Source organism: Balaenoptera physalus (assembly GCF_965194825.1).
Source record: "Balaenoptera physalus genome assembly, chromosome: 2".
Taxonomy (NCBI): Eukaryota; Metazoa; Chordata; class Mammalia; order Artiodactyla; family Balaenopteridae; genus Balaenoptera; species Balaenoptera physalus.
In genome coordinates this window covers 57,083,400-57,109,007 of record NC_138883.1, presented here as the reverse complement: position 1 = coordinate 57,109,007, position 25,608 = coordinate 57,083,400, and the positions used below count along the sequence as shown (strand labels likewise).

The 25,608-nt window shown below is 34.3% G+C and overlaps 1 long non-coding RNA gene across 2 annotated transcripts in view; it reads left to right on the top strand.

Annotated features, from left to right (window-relative positions):
* LOC309656138 overlaps positions 1 to 25,608 on the top strand; it is a 117,202-nt gene that overhangs the window by 77,457 nt on the left and 14,137 nt on the right. The gene's annotated exons all lie outside the window — the stretch shown is intronic.

Sequence of the window (25,608 nt, the reverse complement as noted above, 5' to 3'; positions counted from 1 at the left end):
TGATCAACAGAAGATTTGCTAACCAGGTTAAGACATTATAGTTCATAAATAATAGGGAATATGGAAGCATTTGGTTTACTCCAATCAACTGGAGAAACTTAAAGAGAAAATATCTGTAGATTATGAAATTTTAAAAGAAGTGGACAGTTTTCTTCATTTTGTATAGCATGTGGTATATAACATGATGCTTGGCTCATTGATTTATCATTGGATATTATAGAAAAATTCAAAATTAGACCAATAATACATTTAATTTATAAATATGCTCTATAAAATAAACTGAATTTAAGTGCTTTTTGGCTGATGCAGTACCCCTGGGAAGTAATGTTCATTGTTTTAAAAGACTATTAACATGCCTGGTTAGAACATATTTTTAATTTTTTGTAGAGTTACAGTCCTAGGACAAACATTTAGAACTTTTTGACACTGTGATGTTTTACTGAAAATGCCTTATTGAGCTAGATAATATAATATAGTAATATGGACCTTTAGTAATCTGGATCTACAGGGTGTATTATAGCTACTGATAGTACATAGAGTCAAAGTAGGCTTTTTTTTTTTTTTTCCTGCCAGATGGCAATACAAAGGGTTGGAATGTGAATCAAGGTTAAGTCTGATTACTCCTACAACATGCGTTCTGTTTGGGTTTATTGTCAGTCACTGCCCACCTGAGGTCCTGAGAGTTGTTATGATTTGTCATGAACTAATTCTGTAATTAGTCAGCTGAAGGAATAAATTAGTATTGATAAGAGTTAGAACCAGAAAATGGAGAGGAAGATGAGTTTTATGTGCTAATAGATGGGAATTTACTACTGGACCAAGCAGGATGATCATCAGCCATCCAATTAAACAATCAGTATAGTTTATTTGGATTATTTCTAAGCGTTCTAGTACATAGGTCACTCTCTAAACTTAAGGGTGTAACCATTTTGAGGTGATCCAGAAGAGCAGCTTGGGAGGCTACCCCCTGATATTTGCTCCAAATAACTTTACTCAGCTGAAAAATTTGATTAGCCCTGGACATTCAAGGCCTTTTAAGTTCCATTTTTTACTTTTGGGGGAAAATAATCTCTTTCAAAATATGCAAGATCCTAAATTTCTGGATCTTTTTTATTGCCTTTCTTTTTTTTTTTTTAATTGAGGTGTAATTTACATGTAACATTGGTTTCAGGTGTACAACATAATGATTCGATATTTGTGTATATTGCAAAATGATAACCACAATAAGTCCAGTTAACATCCATCACCATACAGTTATATTTTTTTTCTTGTGATGAGAACTTTTATGATCCACTCTCTTCACAACTTTCATATATTCAGTACAATATTACTATAATCAACATGCTGTACATTACAACTTAGTGATTTATTTTATAACTGGATGTTTGTACTTTTTGGTCCTATATAATATAGTAATATGGGCCTTTTGTAATCTGAATCTCCAAAGATGTATCATGTCTAATAATTGTATATAGAGTCAAAATAGACTTTTCAATATGAGTTTATATGAAAATTTTAGATGATGATGAAAATTACCATAAAGTTAATTTAGGTACATTTTCACATATGGTCAATCAAGCTGTGTGTTTTCTATCTATTTAAATCTCAGTGCTATAGTTGGATATTTGTGTCCTCCAAATTATATGTTATAATCTTAACCCCCAAAAGTGATGGTATTAGTATGTGGGGGCCTTTCAGAGGTGTTTAAGTTATGAGGGTAGAATCTTGAATGGTTGGAATTGGTGCCTTATAAAAGAGATCCCATAGAGCTCCCTGGTCCCTTCTACCATGTGAAAATAGTCTATGTACGTATTTAAGTAAGAAGTCTATTACCCAGAAGAGGGCCCTCATCCAACTGTGTTGGCACCCTGACCTTGGGCTTTCAGCCTCCAGAACGATGAGCAATAAATTTCTGCTGTTCATAAGCCACCCAGTTGAGGCATTTTTTTTTTCCTAGCAGCCAGAATAGACTAAGAGACTCAGAAAGATCAGTCAGAAGTGTCTTACTCAGTCCTCTACTCACAAAATATTCCATACCAAGCATTATGTATTATATGTCCTGTGAGGTAAACAGTATTATTACTATATTGAGTGAGAAAAATAGGGTGAACAGGGGGAGTTTAATGTAAAGAATTATTAACTAATAATGAGAGATTAACTACTAATGACTAAAAATAATTCTAAAGGATATAAGGAGAGCAGATACAGGGATCAGCCACTACCTCCAGGGCGGAGGCAGAGGACCCAAGGCAGAAACAAATTTGGAAGAGCTTCCTCACTTCCCACTAAGGCTGAGGTTCAGACCGTAGTGAAGATGGTGTTGGCATGGCTCACTGGAGAGTGGAAAAGTTCACTGAGGTGCTGTGGACAGGGACTGCCTGGGGTGCCAAATAAGCTCACCTCTGGCAGGCTACTTGCTGGGGTGCTGATGATATTTGTGGGAAGTTGCCCAAACACTATGAGAAGCTGCCCTCTGGGTTACTAGTGGAATTTGCTGGGAAACTGCCTGTAAGAATGCCACTGAAAACTGTGGGAGTGCTCACATTCACTGAGGGGTGAGTACCTTTGCGTGTTCTGCGTACCACTGGTCACTGTGTGCTGCGGAGCCAGAAACGAAACTCATTAGGAAGAGGAACCCCTTTGCCCTGCCATGTACCTCTAGCACATTTTATCGACAAATCCTAACACTGCACCATCCGGCAAAAGCAGAAATGTTTACCGGGTTTATTGCCAGAACTGCAAAGCAGGGCAAAGAAGGCTGGATTTGGAGCAGAGAGGAAATGCATTGATAATTGGCATACTTTTGTATTTGTAATTCCTCTTAAATGTTAGCAACATTGTAAGCTCCTTGGGGGCAAGGGCAATGTCACCCTTCTTCCCCCACCCCCATGGGTATATGGCAAAAACATGAGGAAAATCATGTTAAGAGAGGATATATTACATATTCAAATCATTTAGCTTCTTTCAGTGTATTGTTTCTTCAGAAGACTGTAGCCTAGTATTTCCTCTTTTGAAGAAGCAAAAGTGGTGAAGAAGGGATAATTAGTGAAAATCAAGATAAATAGTTTGATTAATTTCACTCAACTCTTTGAAGCATATACATTAAATTATTTATTTATTTATTTATTTATTTATTTATTTATTTATTTATTTAATGCCACCTCTATGCCCTTGCAACTTATCCCCACCCCCACTATTCCACCTGAGTCTCGGGCTTCCTCAATGATATCTCAGTAGAAATCTTTAAATTTTCAGTTGATTTTGGTTGTTAAATTCTCTTGTGGCTTTCAAATTTTAGAGTAATTCAGTTTAAAGCATACGTTTTATATTAGATTCAAAGCTGTTCTCTCGCTAATGTAGGCTGTATGTGTGTCTCCAGTGGTCTGAGAGGAGAGGTCAGGGGCCTGTGAAGCTCTTTCAAAGTCACCTCTCTTGCCCACCAATTTATTTTCCTTGGTGAAAAAGGCTAAGAAGAACGGGAAGATGTTCAATGAAATATATTTCTTTGAATGAGTATTTGAGTGTGTGTCAACTGGCCATCTTTTCTGTCATAACAAATCATACAAAGGTAGGAGAGATGAAGTTGCTGTCCTTTCCACTCTTCTTTTTGGTCATAACTGATCTAAGTCATTGTCTTTAGTCTTACAGTGGCAATATACAGGCCACAGCAAGCTTTGCTGAGTCAGCTCAAACACCTGCCTCAAACATTAGTACTATACCAGTGGACACTTAGAAGTGTCACCTTACTCAATTTGACACCTAGGAGGGAGGCCTAGTGGCATGTGCCTAATATGCCTGAAACTCTGAATCACACTCTGGCAGTCCCAGCGAAATATTGCCAGGTAAACGTGTAATCTGTCCTCCAAACCTCTAATCATGAGCCTGTTCTTATAGGCAAGGGTAAAGTCCATTTTCTGTACCTCTTGGGAAACGTACATTTAAGGGTTTTCCTTACCTAATCTTGGCCTGGCCACAGCATTTCTCCTCAATCCTCCTGCCTTCATTAATTCAGTATCACATGCGAAAGTCATTAAGGCCAATGGCTGAACAGATATCCTATTTGGGACGTAAATAATTAAGCCTGCCTTACAAGCAATTCTCCAATGACTACTACATGCCACGGTGGTAATGAAAATCAGTCAACATCCCCTCCTAGAGAATAACTTCTTTTCATCATCTGTCCTCCCTCAAAAGACCACCTTTGTCCCTGTATCTCAACAGTTCTCTTAAATAGGGAAAGGCAAGTGGGAGAGGATCTTAATGACAGTTTTCCTGAAACTGTGCCTTTCTTTGGGTTCTGGTCTCACAGCTTGCTCTTCTCTAGACTCAGAATGTAGGATACTGATAGGTTGGTTTTTCTCAGTTGTTGGCTATACTAGTCAATTCTATGAAAACTAGTCAGTTTCTCCAGCTTGACAATTTAATCTACCATGTTCCAAAAACAATGCATTCTGTCATTAGAATTATAAGGAATTGTAAAGATAAACATTTCATCTGCTTCATGAGTCAGAACGAGACTAGGAGAAGGGCCTGAGAAATAAATAAGAAATATCATACTTGCCCTTTTTATTTTTGCACACTCTTTGAAGTTCATGCAGTAATAATCTCTCTCACCATATTTTAAACTTTGCTTTATGTTTTCTACAGAGCAATCTATCTTGTGAAGAATTAAGTTATTTTAAGGAAATCTGGGAAGGAATTTTCAGAGTTTTCTTAAGCTTTAGTGTTTAAGAGTACTCCCTTATGCTGTAATGCTTGTTAAAAAGGGATACAAGAGTTCCATGCAGTGATCTGTTACAGAGAGACTAGGGGATACAGGGAGACCAAGGGGGGAGAATAAGATGGGAACAAGGATCCTTTTTTTTTTTTTTTTAAAGAAATTCACGTTCTTTTTTATTTATTTATTTATTTATGACTGTGTTGAGTCTTCGTTTCTGTGCGAGGGCTTTCTCTAGTTGCAGCAAGTGGGGACCACTCTTCATCGCGGCGCGCGGGCCTCTCACCATCGCGGCCTCTCTTGTTGCGGAGCACAGGCTCCAGACGCGCAGGCTCAGTAATTGTGGCTCACGGGCCCAGTTGCTCCGTGGTATGTGGGATCTTCCCAGACCAGGGCTCGAACCCGTGTCCCCTGCATTGGCAGGCAGATTCTCAACCACTGCGCCACCAGGATCCATTTTTTAAAAGCAACTTAAATATTTCTAATGAAGAGTAATAGACTATAATGTAAGAAACAAGGGTTTGATGTGTTTTTAATAAATTTTAGCATATTTTATAGGATATTGAAACTTTCACTCTCAGTAAATTTAATGATCTCTCTAGAATGATATTCACAATATTCCTGCTGTTTTATCTTATGTATGCATTGTAGAAAAAAATTGAAAAGTGTTAGTGAAAAAAATTATAAACACTTCCATAAGGATAAAACATAACCCCATGTAAATAAAAATAGCAATTAAAAATGTTGCTTTCCCTAAAAATTGCTGGCAAATTGCAACACTGAAAATACTATAATTTGAGAATTAAAAGTAATAAATGTAAGGACACGAAAAATGATGTTCAATATGAGTCAGTGACTTGATGATATGAAATCTGAAAATTTCCCAAAGTCGAGAAGAGCTTCTTGGCATAAATGATACCTATTAACAATATTTTAAGTAACTTTCATGCATGTTGTACCCTTTAGGAAACAGTGCAGTGGAGGGTATTTGTTCTTCTTGGTTTTTCCCCTGGGAGTAGTTCTCTACATGAGTTTTGAAAAATTCATAGGTAATAAAGTTAATGGTCTATGAAATAAATACTTGTAGGTAGTTTGAAACATTTTAAAATTAATTAGATTTTAATTAGTTTTGAAAAACAGATGTATAGTTGTGTAATATTAGTTTCAGGTGTACAACACTGTGATTCAAAATTTTTATGGATTACACTCCATTTAAAGTTATTATAAAATACTGGCTATATTCCATGTGCTGTACAATATATCCTGTAGCTTATTTATTTTATACATAGTCATTTGCAGCTCTTAATCCTCTACCCCTATCTTGCCCCTTCACCAGGCTCTCTCCCCACTGGTAACCACTAGTTTGTGTTCTTCATCTGTGAGTCTGTTTGTGTTTTGTCATATTCCCTCCTTTGTTTTATTTTTATATGTTATAAGTGATATGTTACAAGCGATAACAGAGTATTTGTCTTTCTCTGTCTGACTTATTTCACTAAGCATAATACCCTCTAGTTCCATGCACCTTGTTACAAATGGCAGAATTTTGTTCGTTTTCATGACTGAAAAATTCCATTGTAATGTATATACGACATCTTCTTTATCCATTCACTGTTCATGGGCACTTAGGTGGCTTCCATATCTTGGCTATTATAAATAATGCTGCTATGAACATGTTTAAATAGTTTCAAACAGCATTTTTCTTTTCAACATTTTGACTATTAAAAATTTTTTTATTCTGTATTTCCGTATTACTCACATGATCTAAGTTTCTGTAGAACCAGTTCTAGTTTTATTTTTTTCTGTTGGTGGTGATGGTGTTTGGTTTTGTTTTTATGTGTAGAATAGATTGAGATATCATCATAGATTAAAGAGAGAGAATTAGGAAGTATAAGAACTAATTTCTGGACCTGCTTTTTCAGCCTTATACTATAATGCTGTGTAATAAATTTTTAAAAGAATACTTGTTTATCTAATTTTTCAGTTTATAAATCTACTTTACATACATTGTCTAATTTTATCATCACAGCACACCATGAGACATAAGAAGGCAGGTATAACTGGTGTTATTTTCCTGAAAAGAAAAATGAACCTGAAGAGAGAGATTGTTTTTTTTTTTCCTGGTCAAAAATATGAGAGTATTGTTTTATTAATATTACCTCTTATGCCTCTGTCCTTATGATTCCACATATTTATAGGTCAAAAATGGTTTTTTCCTCAATTTTTCTGATATATTACTCTGCACAACAGAGCATTTAAATGATTACCAGCATGTAATCAATACATTTATCATAATAGTCCTTAATGGGCAGTAAACTGGAGACCATCCACAAAGTGCAAATGTTATAATAATCTGACTAGAATTTCCAGAATAGATAAAAAGATACAGACCTCTAATTGAAATAAAATTGCAGCTACTTTTTAGTTTTCAGTGAGTGTTAAATTGTGGAGCCAAGCTCCAGGTTCTAGGAACCACAAAAGGTGGGATAGCAATTTCAGTAAAATGTTTCTCTCCTTGAAGGTTGATATTCATTTTGTTTATTTTCTCTAAGGTAATTCACATGGAGATGGGGAACAGAAAATAAGCCTCACTTTGCTCTTTAAGTCACAGGAAATTACACGAGTCAGAATAATCAAGCTAGAGGCAAGATATTAAATCAGGAAGATGGAATATTAAGTTAGGAAAATGGCATAATATTCCGACTACATCACAACGGTGGTACCTGTGTATTTCTCAAAACCTTATCTTTATAGAGATTTTCTTAAATATGTGAATTATTTGTAATAGCTCCTATCAGGGCTTACTGAAAGGATAATTCTCTATGGTCTTTTCTTTTGTCCTTCCAGTTGGGTAAATCAAATATCTTTCTGAACATGTTCCAACCATTCTACTCTAGTATACAAAATGTGAAACCTCCGTTTTTGACCTTTTGATCCCCCAATTCTGGAAGGATGGATATTGTTATTTCTTCATCTGATGAGGCATTTAGTTTAAGGGAAAGATTTTGATCTTGCCTTATTTCTCACCAAGGATTTATTGGGTTTAAATCAGTGACAGCTGTAAAGTTCACCTTTGCCCAGTGCAAGGTGAAGAGTCAGGTGATTCTTATCTGAGACCAATTAGCTTGCAAAAAATACAAAGGGACAGGGCATTCCATGTACAAGTGAGTACAGGAAGAAAAATTACCTGAGATAGTGAAAAACATTTTATTTTTAATTTTTTAGGAACTGACAAAAGAAATCTCCAACATAAATCTATCAATGAGTTCCATAGGTAAATTGAGCAAAACTCCCACAAAACACTACTGTCAGAAATATAGGATAAATAAATTCACAATATGGAGTTGTCACATCTTGGTGAAAGAAATAAGCTCCAAAGCACTGTTGTTCAAAATATGATTCATGGATCTGAAGCATTGGTATCACTTAGGAGCATGGTAGAAATCCAGATTCTTATGCCCCACTCCAAACTTACAGAATCAGAATCTTCATTTTATCAATGCAGAGTCACAGGAGACTCCTGGATTAAGTCTCCTAGAGAGACACACTGCTCTGAAAAAACTTGTTCTAGGATATGTAATCTGATGCAGTTTATAACATAGCACAATTAATTAGCAAGAGATTTTTTGCAGGAATTGTGAAATGAATATGTTTTTGAATCTCCTATCAAAAGCCAAATTCGCATAACATCATTTTTTAAACTGATGTCTCGATAATCAAATTTCTGTTTAAATATTTGTAGTGGCTTCATATAATACGTATGTATACATGATTACATTCAGTTTATGTTACATATTTCAAAAGTAACAATAAATATGACCTTTTTAAGTGTATATGCATTTATGCACTGTATTTTTGACTAACAGAAAAAAATGAATAAAATACATTGATGAAAGTCAGACTTGGTCTGTATATGATGAGTCACTACAGTAAAGTTTTTCAAGGGCAAACAAATGTAATTAACAATAGTCAATACAAAAGTAAGAAAATGTTCCTAAAATGTCTAGAGGCCTTGAAACAGTTTTTCTCAAACAGAGGTTTCAGAACCAAGGCATTGCAATTTCCTTAGTTGCCTGCTATAAATTCAAAGGTTTGGACTCCACCACAAGCCTACTGAAGCAGTCTTTGGATGTGGGATCACTGAACTCTGTATTTTAACTTCCTGGTGATTCTTACGAATAATAAATTTGACAATCATTGACTTAAAACATTTTATTGCTGTGTTATAAAAAGCAAATCTATGTTCTAGTAATTAACAGTTGATTGAAAAAATTAATTTTCTCAGCCAAAAAATGTTCCATATATCTCTTTTTATTGAAATATAGCCATTATCTATATGTGTATTCTATTTCCTAATCTGTCTATTCACTGAAAGGGCTCAGAAACAAACATGTCCTCGTAATAATGAACATACATAGAGGCCAGATCTTGATGTAAAGATCATTAAAAGGAACTGGGACTTTTATGAGAAATGTCTTATTCTAGGGCAGGGGAAGGGTAGGTACTAGATAAACAAGAAGTATCTTGTTATATCAGACAATAAGGCCACACTTAAAAAGTGATAAGAACATGTCCAAAAGATGCATAGACCAAATTGAAGAAATCCCCAATACCAAATCTTGGACAATTTGATCTTAAAAATAATTAAGGAGCATAATGAAATATAAATCATTAAAAACAGGGGAACAATGAATGGTAATAAAAATGAATGAATGAAGACACTCTTTACAGAAGAATGCTGAATGCCAACTGGTAAATGTGAAATGAGTACTGGAATTGAAAAATCATTTTGCATCCATCAAAATTATAAAAATTAGTGTAGGCAAAATTAATAGATGTTAACTCTGAAAAAAACTTGATGAGGTCAGGATATTTTCATACTCTTAATGTGTGTTTCGCAGGTTGCTTTGTATTTACATGAGAAAATATACGAACTGTATAATGGAGAAAGTGAAGAACACCATGACTGATATGAAAATTTACATCACCATGACAGAGGCAAATAGGCCTTATATGTCTACAGATGTGATATTCTAAGAAGGATCTACAATTCACTTATGCAATATCCACCCTGAAAATACATAACCTGCATCTAAACATAAAGCAACATTAGACAATAAAAACTCTAAGTGGAAAATGTTCTATTGAAAAAATTAAGAAGCAGTCTTCAAGTTACCAATATCATAAAAGACAAGTGAAATGGAAATCGTCCAGATTAAAAAAGACTAAAAATATATGATAATGATACGGTAGTTCTATTTTTAGTGTTTTGAGGAACATCCATCTTGTTTCCCATAGTGGCTGCACCAATTTACATTTCCAACAACAGTAAATTAGGTACGGGTCCCCTTTCTCCATATCCTCACCAACATTTGTTACTTGTAGACGTTTTGATGATAGCCATTCTGACAGGTGTGTGGTGGATACCTCATTGTGGTCTTGATTTGCATTTCCCTGATGATTAGTGATGTTGATCATCTTTTCATGTGCCTGTTGACCATCTATATGTCATCTTTGGAAAAATGTCTATTCAAGTCTCTGTCCATTTTTTAATTGGGTAGTGTTTTCTTTTGATATTGAGTTATATGAGCTGTTTATATATTTTGGATATCAACCCTTTATCAGTCATATAATTAGCAAATATTTTCTTCCATTCAGTAGGTTGTCTTTTCATCTTGTGACTGTTTTCTTTGCTATGCAAAAACTTTTAAGTTTAATTAGGTCCCATTTGTTTATTTTTGTTTTTGTTTCTTTTGCCTTAGGAGACAGTTCCAAAAAATATTGTTACGATTTAAGTCAAAGAGTGTTCTGCCTATTTTTTTCTAGGAGTTTTATGGTTTCAGGTCTTATATTTAGGTCTTTAGCCCATTTTTAGTTTATTTTGTATATGGTGTGAGAAAATGTTTTAATTTCATTCTTTTACATGGAGCTGTCCCGTTTTCCTAGTACTACTTATTGAACAGAGTGTGTTTTATCCATTGTATATTCTTGCCTCTTTTGTCATTGATTTATTGGCCGTAAGTGTATGGATTTATTTCTGGGCTCTCTATCCAGCCATTTCATTCCTGGGTATATATCCAAAGAAAAAGGAAAAACACTGATTTGAAAAGGTACATGCACCCCAATGTTCATAGCAGCATTATTTATAATAACCAAGCAACCTAAGTGCCCATCAATAATGTATGGATAAAGAATATATGGCATATATTTTACAATGGAATATTACTCAGGCATAGAAAAAAAGAATGAAATTCTGCCATTTGTAACAAGGTGGATGGACCTAGAGGGTATTATGCTGAGTGAAAGAAGTCAGAGAAACAAACATTGTATGTTATCACTTATATGTGGAATCTAAAAAATAAAGCAAATGAGTGAATATGACAAAACAGAAACAGACTCACAGATGTAGAGTACAAACTAGTGCTAATCCTTGGGAGAAGGAAGGAAGGAGGGATAAGATCAGGATAGAGGATTAAGAGATAAAAACTACTATGTATCAATATAAAATAAGCAACAATGATATATTGTACAGCTAAGAGAAATATATCCATTATTTTGTAATTACTTTAAATGGAGTATAATGTATAAAAATAGTGAATCACTATGTGGTACATCTGAAACTAATACAATATTATAAATCAACTATACTTCAATTAAAAAATGAATTTAGATAATTAATATCCCCAAACAAAATGTCTATTTCACAGTATTTAAAAATCTTGCAGCCAATAAAAAATATAACTTTTACTTAAAAATATATATAATGAAATATCTAATTCTAGTGTGTATTTTGAATGGAGAAGAGAGAAAAAAAGCTATGAAGGAAATTAATTTCCAAATTGAAATATTGGACGCAGTTTAGAGGTCAGCAGACATTTGTTAACGTCCAAAACACTCATAAAACATTTAGTTGATAAGACATTTGGTCTGCACCAAAAGATCCTAGATATTTGCAGGACCATTTGGTCCTGTCCAAAATGTACCTAAGTCATTTGGTCCATGCCAAAGGTCCTTGATATTTGGTCCTGTCCAAAAACATTTGGCATGGACCAAATAGGCTCATGGGTGTTTCGGATAGGACCAAATATCCTGCAAGAAGTTTAAATCATAGTATTTATAATGGTTAAATGTATACAACATCTTTAATCTTAGAAACTAAACACTGAAATATTTAGAAGTAGAGCGCCATGATGTATGTAACTTACTTATGAAATTGTTCAGAAAAATGTAGTGTATCTTACATAGAACATCAGCATGTAAATAATATGTGGATGTATCATATTTATGCAACCAATCTCCTAAATTTGGAAATTTACATAGATTCCAAGTTTGCATGTTACAAATAGTATTGCAATGAAAAATCTTTTGCATATCTATTTTCATATTTTTAGAAGTATATCTTTTAAGTAATGTCTTTAAAGATATATTGCTGAGTTAAAGGGAAAATGGATATATGTTTGTTATTGACAAAATTTTCTTCCATAGGGATAGAACCACTTTGCACTTCCCTGCAGCAAAGTCTGAGAGTGACTATTTTCTGATAGTCTCACTAATAATCTACTTTGAATTTTTGCTAATCCAATATTTCAAAAATTGTATCAAATTATAATTTTAATGCAGTTATATTCTGATAGCCATTTTTAATATTTAATAGCCATTTTTATATCTGAGTTATCTCCATATGAATTTTGTCTAGGTCTCTATAGAACTATAGTTTTTTACCTAGATTTTTAAGTTCCTCATATATTAGTGATATTAGACTTTTACTTGTTTATGCTGTTTTTTTTTCTTGTTTTTGTTTTTGTTTTATTTTTATTTTTGGCTGCGTTGGGTCTTCGTTGCTGCTCACAGGCCCTCTCTAGTTGTGTTGAGCGGGGGCTACTCTCTGTTGTGGTGCGCAGGCCTCTCACCACAGTGGCCTCTCCCATTGCAGAGCACTGGCTCCAGGAGCGTGGGCTTCAGTAGTTGTGGCACGTGGGCTCAGTAGTTGTGGCTCGTGGGCTATAGAATGCAGGCTCAGTAGCCGTGGCACATGGGTTTAGTTGCTCCACAGCATGTGTGATCCTCCCTGACCAGGGATCGAACCCGTGCCCCATGCACTGGCAGGCGGACTCCCAACCGCTGAGCCACCAGGAAAGTCCCTATGCTGTTTTTTCATTCAAATTTTTATGTAGTCTGTTCTGTCATTTGTTTTTCTTTTACTATGACTGAACTTTTAAAAATCATAGTTAGAAAGCTTTCCCTCACACTGAAATTATGGAAGAATTTGCCCATATTTTCCACTAGTATTTCCTTTGTTTCCTCTTTTGTATTTATACAGACCTCTAATACATTTAGAGTTAATATTTTATATAGAATGATGAATGAATCTAATGTATATTTTTTCCAAAGGGCCACCCAATTGTCCCAACACAATTATTTAATAACAGCATATTTTTCTCAGTGTTCTGAGATTTCCATATGCAGATGAAACTGTTTTTCTGAACTTACCCTTCTATTCCATTGGTGTTTTTGTCTATTCATGTGACAGCACCATATTGATTTAATTATAGAGTTTATATATTTTAATATCTACTAGTGATCATCTCCCTTCATTCTTCTCCAGAGTTTTCCTACATATTCTTACGTTTATAAATTCATATGAATTTAATTACAAAATTGTGCAACACCATTAAAAAAAAAGGATACTGGTGTTTTTGTGGTGATTATATTAATTTTATAAATTGACACAGGGAGAGACTTCATGTTGATGACACTGAGACCTCCTATCTGTGAATCTTTCAAGGGTTTTTTTTTAGTTTTCTTTAAAAAAATATTTTGAATATTTTTTAATTTCATAGTCTCTTTAGAGAAATAAAACTTCTTAATTTTGAAATAGTTCAACATCTCTCTTTTAATGATTAGTGTCTTTTTCATCCTGCTTAAGAACATTTACTTACTACAACATCACAAAGTTAGGCCTCTATGTTTTTCTTTAAAATCTTTACTGTTTTAATTTTTACATTGATATCCGCAAACCACCTGGATTGATTTTTCTTCACATATGAGGTAAAGTCCCATATACATTTTTTTCCATATAGTAATCAACTTGATCCCATATAATTTATGACAGTAAATTTTTGCCACTGTATTGCAGTGCCATATTAGATAAACATATATGTATTGATCTGTTTCTGGATTCTCATACATACATTCCATTTGCCAACTTCCTTATTCTTGCATTAATACCACACTATCTTATATATTGTAGCATTGTAGTGATTTGCACAATCTTGTTGCCTAGAGAGTTTTTTGTTTTGTTTTGTTTTGAACTTAAGGTAAACCTAGGGATCTGTTTGGGAAGAAATAATATTTCAGAAGTGTTGAATCTTTAAATTAATAAACTTGCTAAGGCTCTCACCAATTTAAATCTTTAATTTCTCTCAGAAATATTTATAGTTTTCAGTGTAACAATCTAGCAATCTACTTCATTAGAATTATTCTAATATTTGATTTTTTTAATTGAAATATAGTTGATTTACAATGTATTAGTTTCAGGTATGCAGCATAGTGATTGTTTTTTTGCAGGTTATATGTCATTATAGAGTATTACAAGATATTGTATATAATTTTATTGTATATAATTTCTTGTGCTATACAGTAAATCTCTGTTGCTTATCTATTTTATGTATAGTAGTTTTTATCTCTTACTCCCATAGTCCTAATTTGTCCCTCACCCTTCCATCTCCCCTTTGGTAACCATAAGTTTGTTTTCTATATCTGTGAGTCTGTTTCTATTTTGTATATACATTCATTTGTTGTTTTTTTTTTAGATTCCATATATAAGTGATGATATCATATAGTATTTGTCTTTCTCTGAGTGATTTATTTCACTAAGCATAATATTCTCTAGGTCCATCCATGTTGCTGCAAATGGCAATATTTTGTTATTTTACATAGCTGAGTAATATTCCGGTGTGTGTGTGTGTGTGTGTGTGTGTGTGTGTGTGTGTGTGTGTGTGTGTATCACAAATTCTTAAGCTAATCATCTGTTGATGGGTCCTTGGGTTGTTTCCATATTTTGGCTGCTGCAACTAGTGTTTCTTTGAACACTGGTGTACATGTATCTTTTCGAATTAGAGTTTTCTTTTTTTCTGGATATATACTCAGGAGTGGAATTGGTGGATTTTTGGTGGAATTGGTAGTCATATTTTTAGTTTTTTAAGGAACCTCCATACTATCCATACAGTTTTTTATAGTGGCTGCACCAATTTACATTCCTATCAACAGTGTACTAGGGTTTTCTTTTCTCCACATCCTCTCCAGCATTTATTATTTGTAGACATTTTGATGATAGACATTCTAACTGGTGTAAGGTGATACCTAATTGTGGTGTTGATTTGAATTTCTCTAATAATTAGCAATGTTGAACATCTTTTCTTGTGCCTGTTGCCCATTTGTATGTCTTCTTTGGGAAAATATCTCTTCAATTCTTCTGCCCATATTTTGATTGGATTGTTTGGGGGGTTTTGGGTGTTGATTTATATGAGCTATTTGTATAGTTTAGATATTAACGCCTTTGTCAGTCACATTATTTCCAAATAGTTTCTTGCATTGCACAGGTTACCTTTTCATTTTGTTGATGGTTTCCTTTGTTGTGCAAAAGCTTGAAGTTGGATTAGGCCTTATATGTTTATTTTTGCTTATATTTCTTTTGCCCTGGAAGACTGATCTAAGAAAATATTGCTATGATTTATGTCAAAGAATATTTTGCCTACATTCTTTCCTAGGAGTTTTATGTTGTCATGTCTTACACTTAGGCCTTTAAACCATTTTGAATTTAATTTTGTATATGGTGTTAGGGAATGTTCTAATTTAATTGTTTTACATGTAGCTGCCCAGCTTTTCGAATACCACTTATTGAAGAGACTGTCTTTTCTCCACTGTATATTCTTGTCTACTTTGTTATAGATTATATAACTCTAGATGTGTGGGTTTATTTCTGGGCTCTCTGTTCCACTGATCTGTTTATACGTTTTTGTGTTAATATCATCCTGCTTTGATTACTGTAGTTTTGTAGTATAGTCTGAGGTCTGGAAGTGTTATACTCTGAGCTGTGTTCTTTTTCTCAGGATTGTTTTTGCAATTCCGGGTCTTTTGTGGTTTTATATAAATTTTAGGATGATTTGTTCTAGTTCTGTGAAAAATGTCATGGATATTTTGATAGGGATTGCATTAAATCTGTAGATTGCTTTTGGCCATGTTAACAATATTCTTCCAATCTAGCAGCACAGGATATTATCTTCCCATTTCTTTGAATCTTCAATTTCCCTTTTCAATGTCTTATAGTTTTCAGCATATTGGTCTTTTATCTTTTTTAAGTTTATTCTTAAGTATTTTATTTCATTTTTGATGCAATTTTAAACGGGATTGTTTACTTTCTCTTTCTGATATTTCATTATTAGTGTATAGAAATGCAACAGACTTCTGTATATTCATCTCATATCCTGCAACCTTGCTGAATTCATTTATTAGTTCTAATAGTTTTGTGTGAAGACCTTAGGATTCTTTATATAGAGTATCATGTCATCTGCAAATAGTGACAGCTTTACCTCTTCCCTTCTGATTTGATATCTTTTATTTCTTTTTCTTGTCTGATTGCTGTGGCTAGGACCTCCATTATTATGTTAAGTAGACGTGGTGAGAGTGGGCATCCTTGTCTTGCTCCTGAATTTAACAGGAAGGCTTTCAGTTTTTCAGTGTTGAGTATTATGTTGCCTATGGATTTATCATAAATGTTGAGAGAAGTTCTTTCTGTACCCACTTTGCTGAGAGTTTTTATCATGAATGGATGCTGAAATTTGTCAAATGATTTTTCTGCAGTTTTTGAGATGATCATTTGGTCTTTGGTTTTTCTTTTGTTAATGTGGTGTGTCACATTGATTGATTTGTGTATGTTGAACCATCCTTGTGACAGAGGAATAAATCCCACTTGATCATGGTGTATGATCCTTTTTATATATTGTTGAATTTGGTTTGATAATAGTTTCTTGAGGATTTTTGTATCTATAGTTATCAGATATATTGGCCTGTAATTTTCTTTTTTTGCTGTGTCCTTGTTGGGTTTTGGCATCAGGGTAATGATGGCCTCATAGAATGAAGTGGGGAGCATTCCCTCCTCTTCAATTTTTTGGAGGAGTTTGAGAAGGATAGGTATAATTTCTTTATATATTTGGTAGAATTTCCCTGTGAAGCTATCCAGTTCTAGACTTTAGTTTGTAGGGTTTTTAATTTTTATTATAGATTCTGTTTCACTTCTAGTGATGGCCTGCTCATATTGTCTGTTTCTTCTTGACTCAGTCTTGGCAAATTGTATGTTTCTAGAAATTTGTCCATTTAAGTTGTCCAATTTGTTGGCATATAACTGCATCTTGCATTCCATTGACATTTAAGGTAATTATTGATAGTTATGTACTTATTGCCATTTTATTTCTTGTTTTCTTGTTGTTTTTATAGTTCTTCTTCGTTGATTTCTTCTTTTTGTTTTTCTTTTTTGTTTGGTTTTCTTTTGTAGTATACTTGAGTTCCTTTCTTTTTGGTTTTTGTATATCTGTTGTATTTTTTTGATTTGCAGTTACCATGGAGTTTATGTGTGTTGACCCATAACTATATCTACTTGCTTTAAACTGTGATAGTCATTTAAGTTCAAACACATTCTAAAAGATCTATGTCTCTCCCACCCCCACCACATTTTGTGATTTTGATATCCTATTGTACTTTACATCTTCAAGCTTATCCTTTTACTGTTTATTTTAGTTTTTTTTTTTTTTTTGATTTTTTAAATCTATGTACTGGTTTAACTGATCTTCAGTCCTCTTTTATACTTGCCTTTCCTATTGTTATTTTTCCATTTCCTGTAGACTGTTGATTCTTTTCCATTTAGAGAAGAGCTTTAAATATTTCTTTTAGGGTAGGTTTAGTATTGCTGAATTTTTTAGTTTTTTTTTTTTTTTTTTTTTTGTCTGAGAAATCCTTTATTTCTCCTTCTATTCTAAATGATATCCTTGTTGGGTAGAGTATCCTAGGTTGCAGGTTTTTCCTTTTCAGGACTTTGAATATATTATGCCACTCCCTTCTGGCCTGCAAAGTTTCTGCAGAGAAACCAGTTAGTCTTACTGGTGTTCCCTTGTAACTGACTCTATTTTTCTCTTGCTGCCTTTAGAATCCTCTCTTTAACTTTTGCCATTTTAATTATGATATGTCTTGGTGTGGGTCTGTTTGAATTCATCTTGTTTGGGACCCTCTGTACTTCCTATACCTGGATATGTGTTTACTTCAAGTCTGGGAAATTTTCAGCTATAATTGCCTCATATACATTTTTGATCCCCTTCTCTTTCTCTCTTCTTTTGGAACCCCTATGCATAGGTTTGCATGTTTTATAATATTCCATACATCTTATATGTTGCCTTTTTTTTTTTTTTGTCTTTTTGTCTGCTGTTCTGATTGAGTGCCTTCCATTATTCTATCTTTTGGATCACTTATTTGTTCTTCTGTGTCATTTAGTCAGTTAGTCATTGCTTCTAGATTACTTTTTATCTCAGAAATTGAATTAACTATTTTTGATTGGGTCTTCTTTATAATTGTTAGTTCTTTGCTACAGTGATCTGTGTTTATATCAATAATCTGTTTTAATTCAGTTAGAATTTTTATTACCATCTTTTTGAACTCAGGGGCTGGTTGACTGGTGATCTATGTTTCATTACTTATTTTTTCAGGGGATTTCTCATGCTCTTTGAACTGGGAATCGTTCTTCTTTTCATTTTAATTACTTTCTCTGGTTCTATGAAACCAGGAGTAACAACTAGCTATGGTGGTCTTCAAGGGTTTTTTTTGTTTGTTTTTTGTTTTGTGGGAGCATCTCTGTGTAGACTGTGTTTGTCCAATGTCTTTGGTGCTTGGGCTGGTTTTGATGGGGATGCCAGCCATGTCTTTTCTCAGGGTGTTCTGGCCCCTATCACTTTTATAGGAGGTGTAGTTAGTGTTGGGGGAGCTAAAATCTGTGCAGGGTGTGAGGCGGGACATCCTCTCTGCTCTGTGGCTGTTCCCACCCTGTTAGGGTCTGTGTCTGCTCCTCAGTTGTTGGAGTAGAGGCCCTGAGGATTGGATTCAATCAGGCTCCATTCCCTTTGAGTGCATGCCCTATCCAAAGGAAGGGGAGTCCTGTAGCAAGTGAGGCTTGTCTGTTCACAGAGGTCCAACTTGCTACCTGTGTAGCCATCCACAACTAAGCTCAGATGCAACACAAGGTTGTGTCCCTTTCCCTGTTGTGATCATCCTAGATCTAGGGAAATGTTATGACATGGAATGAGCTGGGCTGGAGCCTTTGCTAGGATGGAGCTGGGGATTGGAGCATTGTGGTTGCAGAAATTGATGCAGCTACACTGACACCAGAGATCTGGACTGCCTCTATGGTATTCTTCTCTCAGGACCTGTCTGCTCCAGATCCAGCACAAAGCTGTGGTATGGAGTGGGCCAGTGCACTTGCTCAGCTGGGAGATGGACTGCCACCTGCTGATCATGGTGTTTCCCAGGGGGCTGCCTGAATAAATGCTGAGAAGGTTACTGCCCCACCCAGACCACATCACAGGCCCCTGGGCCACCTCTGCATCCCTAGATCAGTCTTTTCTCCAAGCCTGTATGCTTCAGATCTAGCCCCAAGCTGTGGTGTGGAGTGAGTGGAGCAAGGGTGTTTCCCCACTTGGATTGGGAAGTGCAGTGGGGTGGTATCTACCAGTGCAGAGCTCTCTCAGCCCTGTTTGTTGCAAGCCAGCACTTGTGCAATCTTCATGAGTAGAATGTAAGCTTCTCTAGCCCTTCTATCTATCCCAGAAGTTCTCCCAGCAGCCAGGGAGGCTTGTCTCCTCTGCATAGGATCCCAGGACTGGGATGACCAGTCTGTGGCTCAACCCACTCCCTCCTCAGGACAAGAGTCTGCTTATGTGGACATTCTCTTCCTTTTGGATCCCTCCCAGGGGTGGACGTTCCAACGCTATGCCTTTTTCCTTCCTATTCTGTTACGTGGAAATCTTTCATGTAGCTTTTGTTATATAGGTGTTCTGACAGTTTCCAGTTAGTTTTCCATGAGAATTATTCCACATATATATGTATTACGGATGTGTTTGTTGGAGGGGGTGGGGAGGTGAGCTCCATGTCTTCTTACTCTGACATCTTAATCTGATCCATAGATATTTGAGGTTATTGACATCATTTATCATTTGTTTCATTTTTATTGGCAGTCTCAAATTAGTTATTGTTTTATCAATATATTTCCTTTAGTAACAATGCTAAATTTGCTAATCTTAATATTTTTTCAATAAATTTGCTTGAATTTTCTATACATATAATATCACCTATAAATAATAAAAATGTTTTCTATTCTTTACTAATTCAATTATTTTGCTAAATATATGAGGTAGATTGGGCTATAATTTCTTTGTCTTATGAAAAAAACCTTTTACTACCATTGTAATTCTGGTCTCAAAATACAATTTGGGAAATATATACTTGTTTTTCACTTCTGTAAGAGATAATTATAAGATTGACATTTTTGTTTAATCTTTTAAAGAGTTGACTTTGAAGAGATTTAGAGATTTCTGACACAAGGACTTTAATAATGATTTACTTTATTTAAATATGTGACCATTCAAATTTCTTATTTCTCCTTGCAGAAATTTTGGTTGTATATAATGAATTATGTATGTATAACATATATATTCCATTATATAAAATATATATATTTAGTAAATATACTATATGTGATATATATATATATATATATATCCATTTAGTTAACATGATTAACTAAATGGATTAACATGATTAACCAACTATAATAAAAATGTTATCTACTCTTGGGACCTCTACAAATTTGCTTAAAAATGGAAAACTATGGGACTTTGGACTAGACTTAGTGGGTACAGATGAAATAGAAATATGGAGTTTTCTATACAGCAGCTGTATTTGTGTAAGAGTCTCAGTTTCAACTTTTTGCCTTCTGAGGGTAATGTATTCATCTCCTATCCTTGCATGTGTTTTAAAAATTTTGGATTAACTCCCTCCTCTCACATCCTCAGAGTTGCTGCAGCATTAGCTTACATGCTCAGGATTCTGTTATTCAATGCTTTTTTTATTACTGACACTAAGTCTTCTGTTTTTCTTGTAAGCCCAGAACATTATGTAAAAACATATTTTTTTATTGAAATAGAGTTCTTTTACAATGTCGTGTTAGTTTCAGATGTACAGCAAAGTGATTGTCATACATATATATATAAACATATATATTATTTTTTTATATTCTCTTCCATTATTGGTTATTACAAGATATTGAATATAGTTCCCCGTGCTATACAGTAGGTCCTTGTGGGTCATCTATTGTATATATAGCAGTGTGTATATTTTAATTCCAAATTCCTAACTTATCCCTCCCTCCACCTTTCAACTTTGCTAACCATAAGTTTGTTTTCTATGTCTATGAGTCTGTTTCTGTTTTGTAAATAGTTCATTTGTATCTTTTTTTTAGATTCCGCATATAAGTGATATCATATGATATTTATCTTTCTCTGTCTACCTTACTACATTTAGTATGATAATCTCTAGGTCCATCCATGTGGCTGCAAATAGCATTATTTCATTCTTTTTCTGGCTGAGTAGTATTCCACTGTGTACACATACCACATGTTCTTTATCCATTCATCTGTCGATGGACACGTAGGTTGTTTCCATGTCTTCGCTATTGTAAAAAGTGCTACTATAAACACTGGAGTGCATGTATCTTTTCAAATTATGGTTTTCCCTGTATATGTGCCCAGGATGGGGATTGCAGGATCATATAGTAGCTCTATTTTTTATTTTTTTAAAGAAACTCCATGGTGGCTTTACCAATTTACATTCCCACCTACAGTGTAGGAGGGTTCCCTTTTCTCCACACCCTCTCCAACATTGATTATTTGCAGAATTTTTGATGTAAACTACCTCACTTTAGTAATGATTTGCACTTCTCTAATAATTAGCAGTGTTGAGCGTCCTTTAATGTGCCTTTTGGCCATCTGTATCTCTTCTTTGAAGAAATGTCTATTTAGATTTTCTGCCCATTTTTTGATTAGGATTTTTGGGTTTCTTTGACATTGAGCTGCATGAGCTTTTGGTATATTTTGGAGTTTAATCCCTTGTCAGTTGCATCATTTGCAAATATTTTCTCCCATTCTGTAAGTTGTCTTTCTATTTTTTTTATGATTTCCTTTGCTGTGCAGAAGCTTTTAAGTTTAATTAGTTCACATTTGTTTATTTTTGTTTTTATTTCCATTACTCTATGAGACAGATACAAAAAATATTGCTACTATTTATGTCAAAGAGTGTTCTGCCTATGTTTTCCTCTAAGACTTTTATAGTATCTGGTTTTATATTTAGGTCTTTAATCCATTTTCAGTTTATTTTTTGTCTGGTGTTAGAGAATGTTCTAATTTCATTCTTTTACATGTAGCTTTGCAGTTTTCCTAGCATCACTTTTTGAAGAGACTGTCTTTTCTCCATTGTATATACTTGCCTCCTTTGTCATAGATTAATCGACCATAGGTGCATGGGTTTATTTCTGGCCTTTCTATCCTGTTCCATTGATCTATAGTTCTGTTTTTGTGCCAGTACCATACTGTTTTAATTACTGTAGCTTTGTAGTATAGTTTGAAGCCAGGTAGCCTGATTCATCCAGCTCTTTTTCTTTTTAAAGATTATTTTGGCTGTATGGGGTCTTTTGTTTTCCCATACAAGTTAAAATTTTTTTTATTCTGTTTAAAATGCCATCAGTAACTTGATAGGAATTGCAATGAATATGTAGATTGCCTTGGGTAGTGTGGTCATTTTAACAATACTGAATCTTCCAATCTAAGAATATAGTATATCTTTCCACCTGTTTGTGTCAACAGCAATTTCCTTCATCAGTGTCTCATAGTTTTCTGAGTCCAGGTCTTTTGCCTCCTTAGGTAGATTTATTCCTAGGTATTTTACTCTTTTTGATGCAATGGTAAATGGAAATGTTTCCTTAATTTCTCTTTCTGATAGTTTGTTAGTGTATAGAAATCCAACAGATTTCTGTATATTAATTTTGTGTCCTGCAACTTTACCAGACTCATTGATGAGCTCTAGTCATTTTCTGGTAGCATCTTTAGGATTTTCTATGTACAGTATCATGTCACCTACAGACAGTAACGGTTTTACTTCTCCATTTCCAATTCTATTCCTTTTATTTATGTTTCTTCTCTGATTGCCATGGCTAGGAATTCCAAAACTATGTTGAATAAAAGTGGCAAGAGTGGACATCCTTGTCTTGTTCCTGATCCTAGGGGAAATGTTTTCAGCTTTCCACCATTGAGTATAATGTTAGCTGTGGGTTTGTCATATATGGCCTTTATTATGTTGAGGTAGGTTCCCTCTATGCCCACTTTCTGGAGAGTTTTTATCATGAATGGATGTTGAATTTTATCAAAAGATTTTTCTGCATCTATTGAGATGATTACATGGTTTTTATTCTTCAATTTGTTAATGTGGTGTATCACACTGATTGATTTGTGGATATCCAAAAATCCTTGCATCCCTGGGGTAAATCCCAGTTGTTCATGGTGTATGATCCTTTTAATGTATTCTTGGATTTGGTTTGCTAGTATTTTATTGAGGATTTCTACATCTATGTTCATAAGTGATATTGGCCTGTAGTTTTCTTTTCTTGTGGGTATCTTTGTCTAGTTTTGGCATCAGGGTGATGGTGGTCTCATAGAATGAGTTTGAGAGTGTTCCTACCTCTGCAAACTTTTGGAATAGTTTCAAAAGGATAAGTGTTAACTTTTCTCTAAATGTTTGATAGAATTCTCCTGTTAAGCCATTTGGTCCTGGATTTTTGTTTGTTGGGACTTTTTAAATCACAGATTCAATTTCAGTACTAGTAATTGGTCTGTTCATTTTTTCTATTTCTCCCTGGTTCAGTCTTGGGAGATTGTACCTTTCTAAGAATTTGTCTATTTCTTCTAGGTTGTCCATTTTACTGGTGTATAGTTGCTTTTTGTACACTCTTATGATCCTTTGTATTTCTATGGTGTTGGTTGTAACTTCTTTTTCATTTTTAATGTTATTGATTTGGGCCCTCTCCCTTTTTTTCTTGATAAGCCTGACTAAAAGTTTATCAATTTTATTCACTTTCTTTATCTTTTCGAAGAAAGCTTTTAGTTTTGTTTTTTAATCTTTTCTATTGTTTTTTAGTCTCTATTTCATTTATTTCTGCTCTCGTCTTTATGATTTCTTTCCTTCTACTAATTTTTGGCTTTGTTTGTTCTTCTTTCTTTAGGTATAATGTTAGGTTGTTTTTTTTGAGATTTTTCTGGTTTCCTGAGGTAAGCATATATCACTATAAACTTCTCTCTTAGAGCTTCTTTTCTGCATCCCATAGGTTTTAGATCATCATATTTTCATTTCCATTTGTCTCTAGGTATTTTTGATTTCCTCAGCGATCCATTGGTTGTTTAGTAGCATGTTGTTTAGCCTCCATGTGTTTGTGTTTTTTCCATTTGTTTCTTGTAGTTGATTTCTAATCTCATAACGTTGTGCGCAGAAAAGATGTTTTATATCATTTAATTTTCTTAAATTTACGGATGCTTGCTTTGTGGCCCAGCATGTGATCTATCCTGGAGAATGTTCCTTGTGCACTTGAAAAGAATGTGTATTCTGCTGCTTTCAGGTGGACTGCTCTATAAATATCAATTATATCCATCTGGTCTTATTGTCATTTAAGGCCTGTGTTTACTTATTGATTTTCTGTCTGAATGATCTGTCCATTGATGTAAGTGGGGTGCTAAAGTCCCCCACTATTATTATGTTACTGTTGATTTCTCTCTTTATGGCTGTTAGTATTTGCCTTATATATTGAGGTGTTCCTATGTTGGGTACATATATATTACAACTTTTATATCTTCTTCTTAGATTGATCCATTGATCATTATGCAATGTCCTTCTTTCTTTCTCTTAAAAGTATTTATAGTCTATTTTGTCTGATATGAGTATTGCTACTCAAGCTTTCTTCTGATGTTCATTTGCATGGAATAACTTTTTTCCATCCCCTCACTTCAGTTTGTATGTGTCTCTAGATCTGTTGTGGATCTCTTGTAGACAGTATATATACAGCTCTTGTTTTTGTATCCATTCAGCCAGTCTATATCTTTTGGTTGGAGCATTTAATCTGTTTACAAATAAGGTAATTATCGATATGTAATTTTTTACTGCCACTTTGTCAATTGTTTTAGATTTGTTTTTTTTTAGGTCTTTTTTCTTCCTTTCATTGTTTCTCTTTTTTTGTGATTTGTTGGCTTTTATTACTGTTGTGTTTGGATCCCTTTTACTTTTTTGTGTGTATGTCTCTTACAGATTTTTGGTTTGCAGTTACCATGATGTTTTGATATAGCAGTCTATATATATACATGGTTATTTTAAGTTGCTGATCTCTTAGTTTCAAATGCATTTCAGTTATCCTGCATTTGTACCTTCCTCCTCTCATGATTACTGGTTTAGACACATTTGTGTGTGGCTGCCTTCCTTCCTTTACTATATGTTTACCTTTAACAGTGAGCTTTCCCATTTCATAATTTTCTTGTTTCATTTGTAGCTTTTCATTTTCCACCCAGAGAAGTCCCTTTAGCATTTGTTGTAAAGCTGGTTTAGTGGTGCTAAATTCTTTTAGCTTTTGCTTGTCTGTAAAGCTTTTGATTTTTCCTTTGAATCTGAACAAGAACCTTGCTGGTTAGAGTATTCTTGGTTGTAGGTTTTTCCCCTTTCATCACTTTAAATATATCATGCCACTCCCTCTGGCTTGTAGAGTT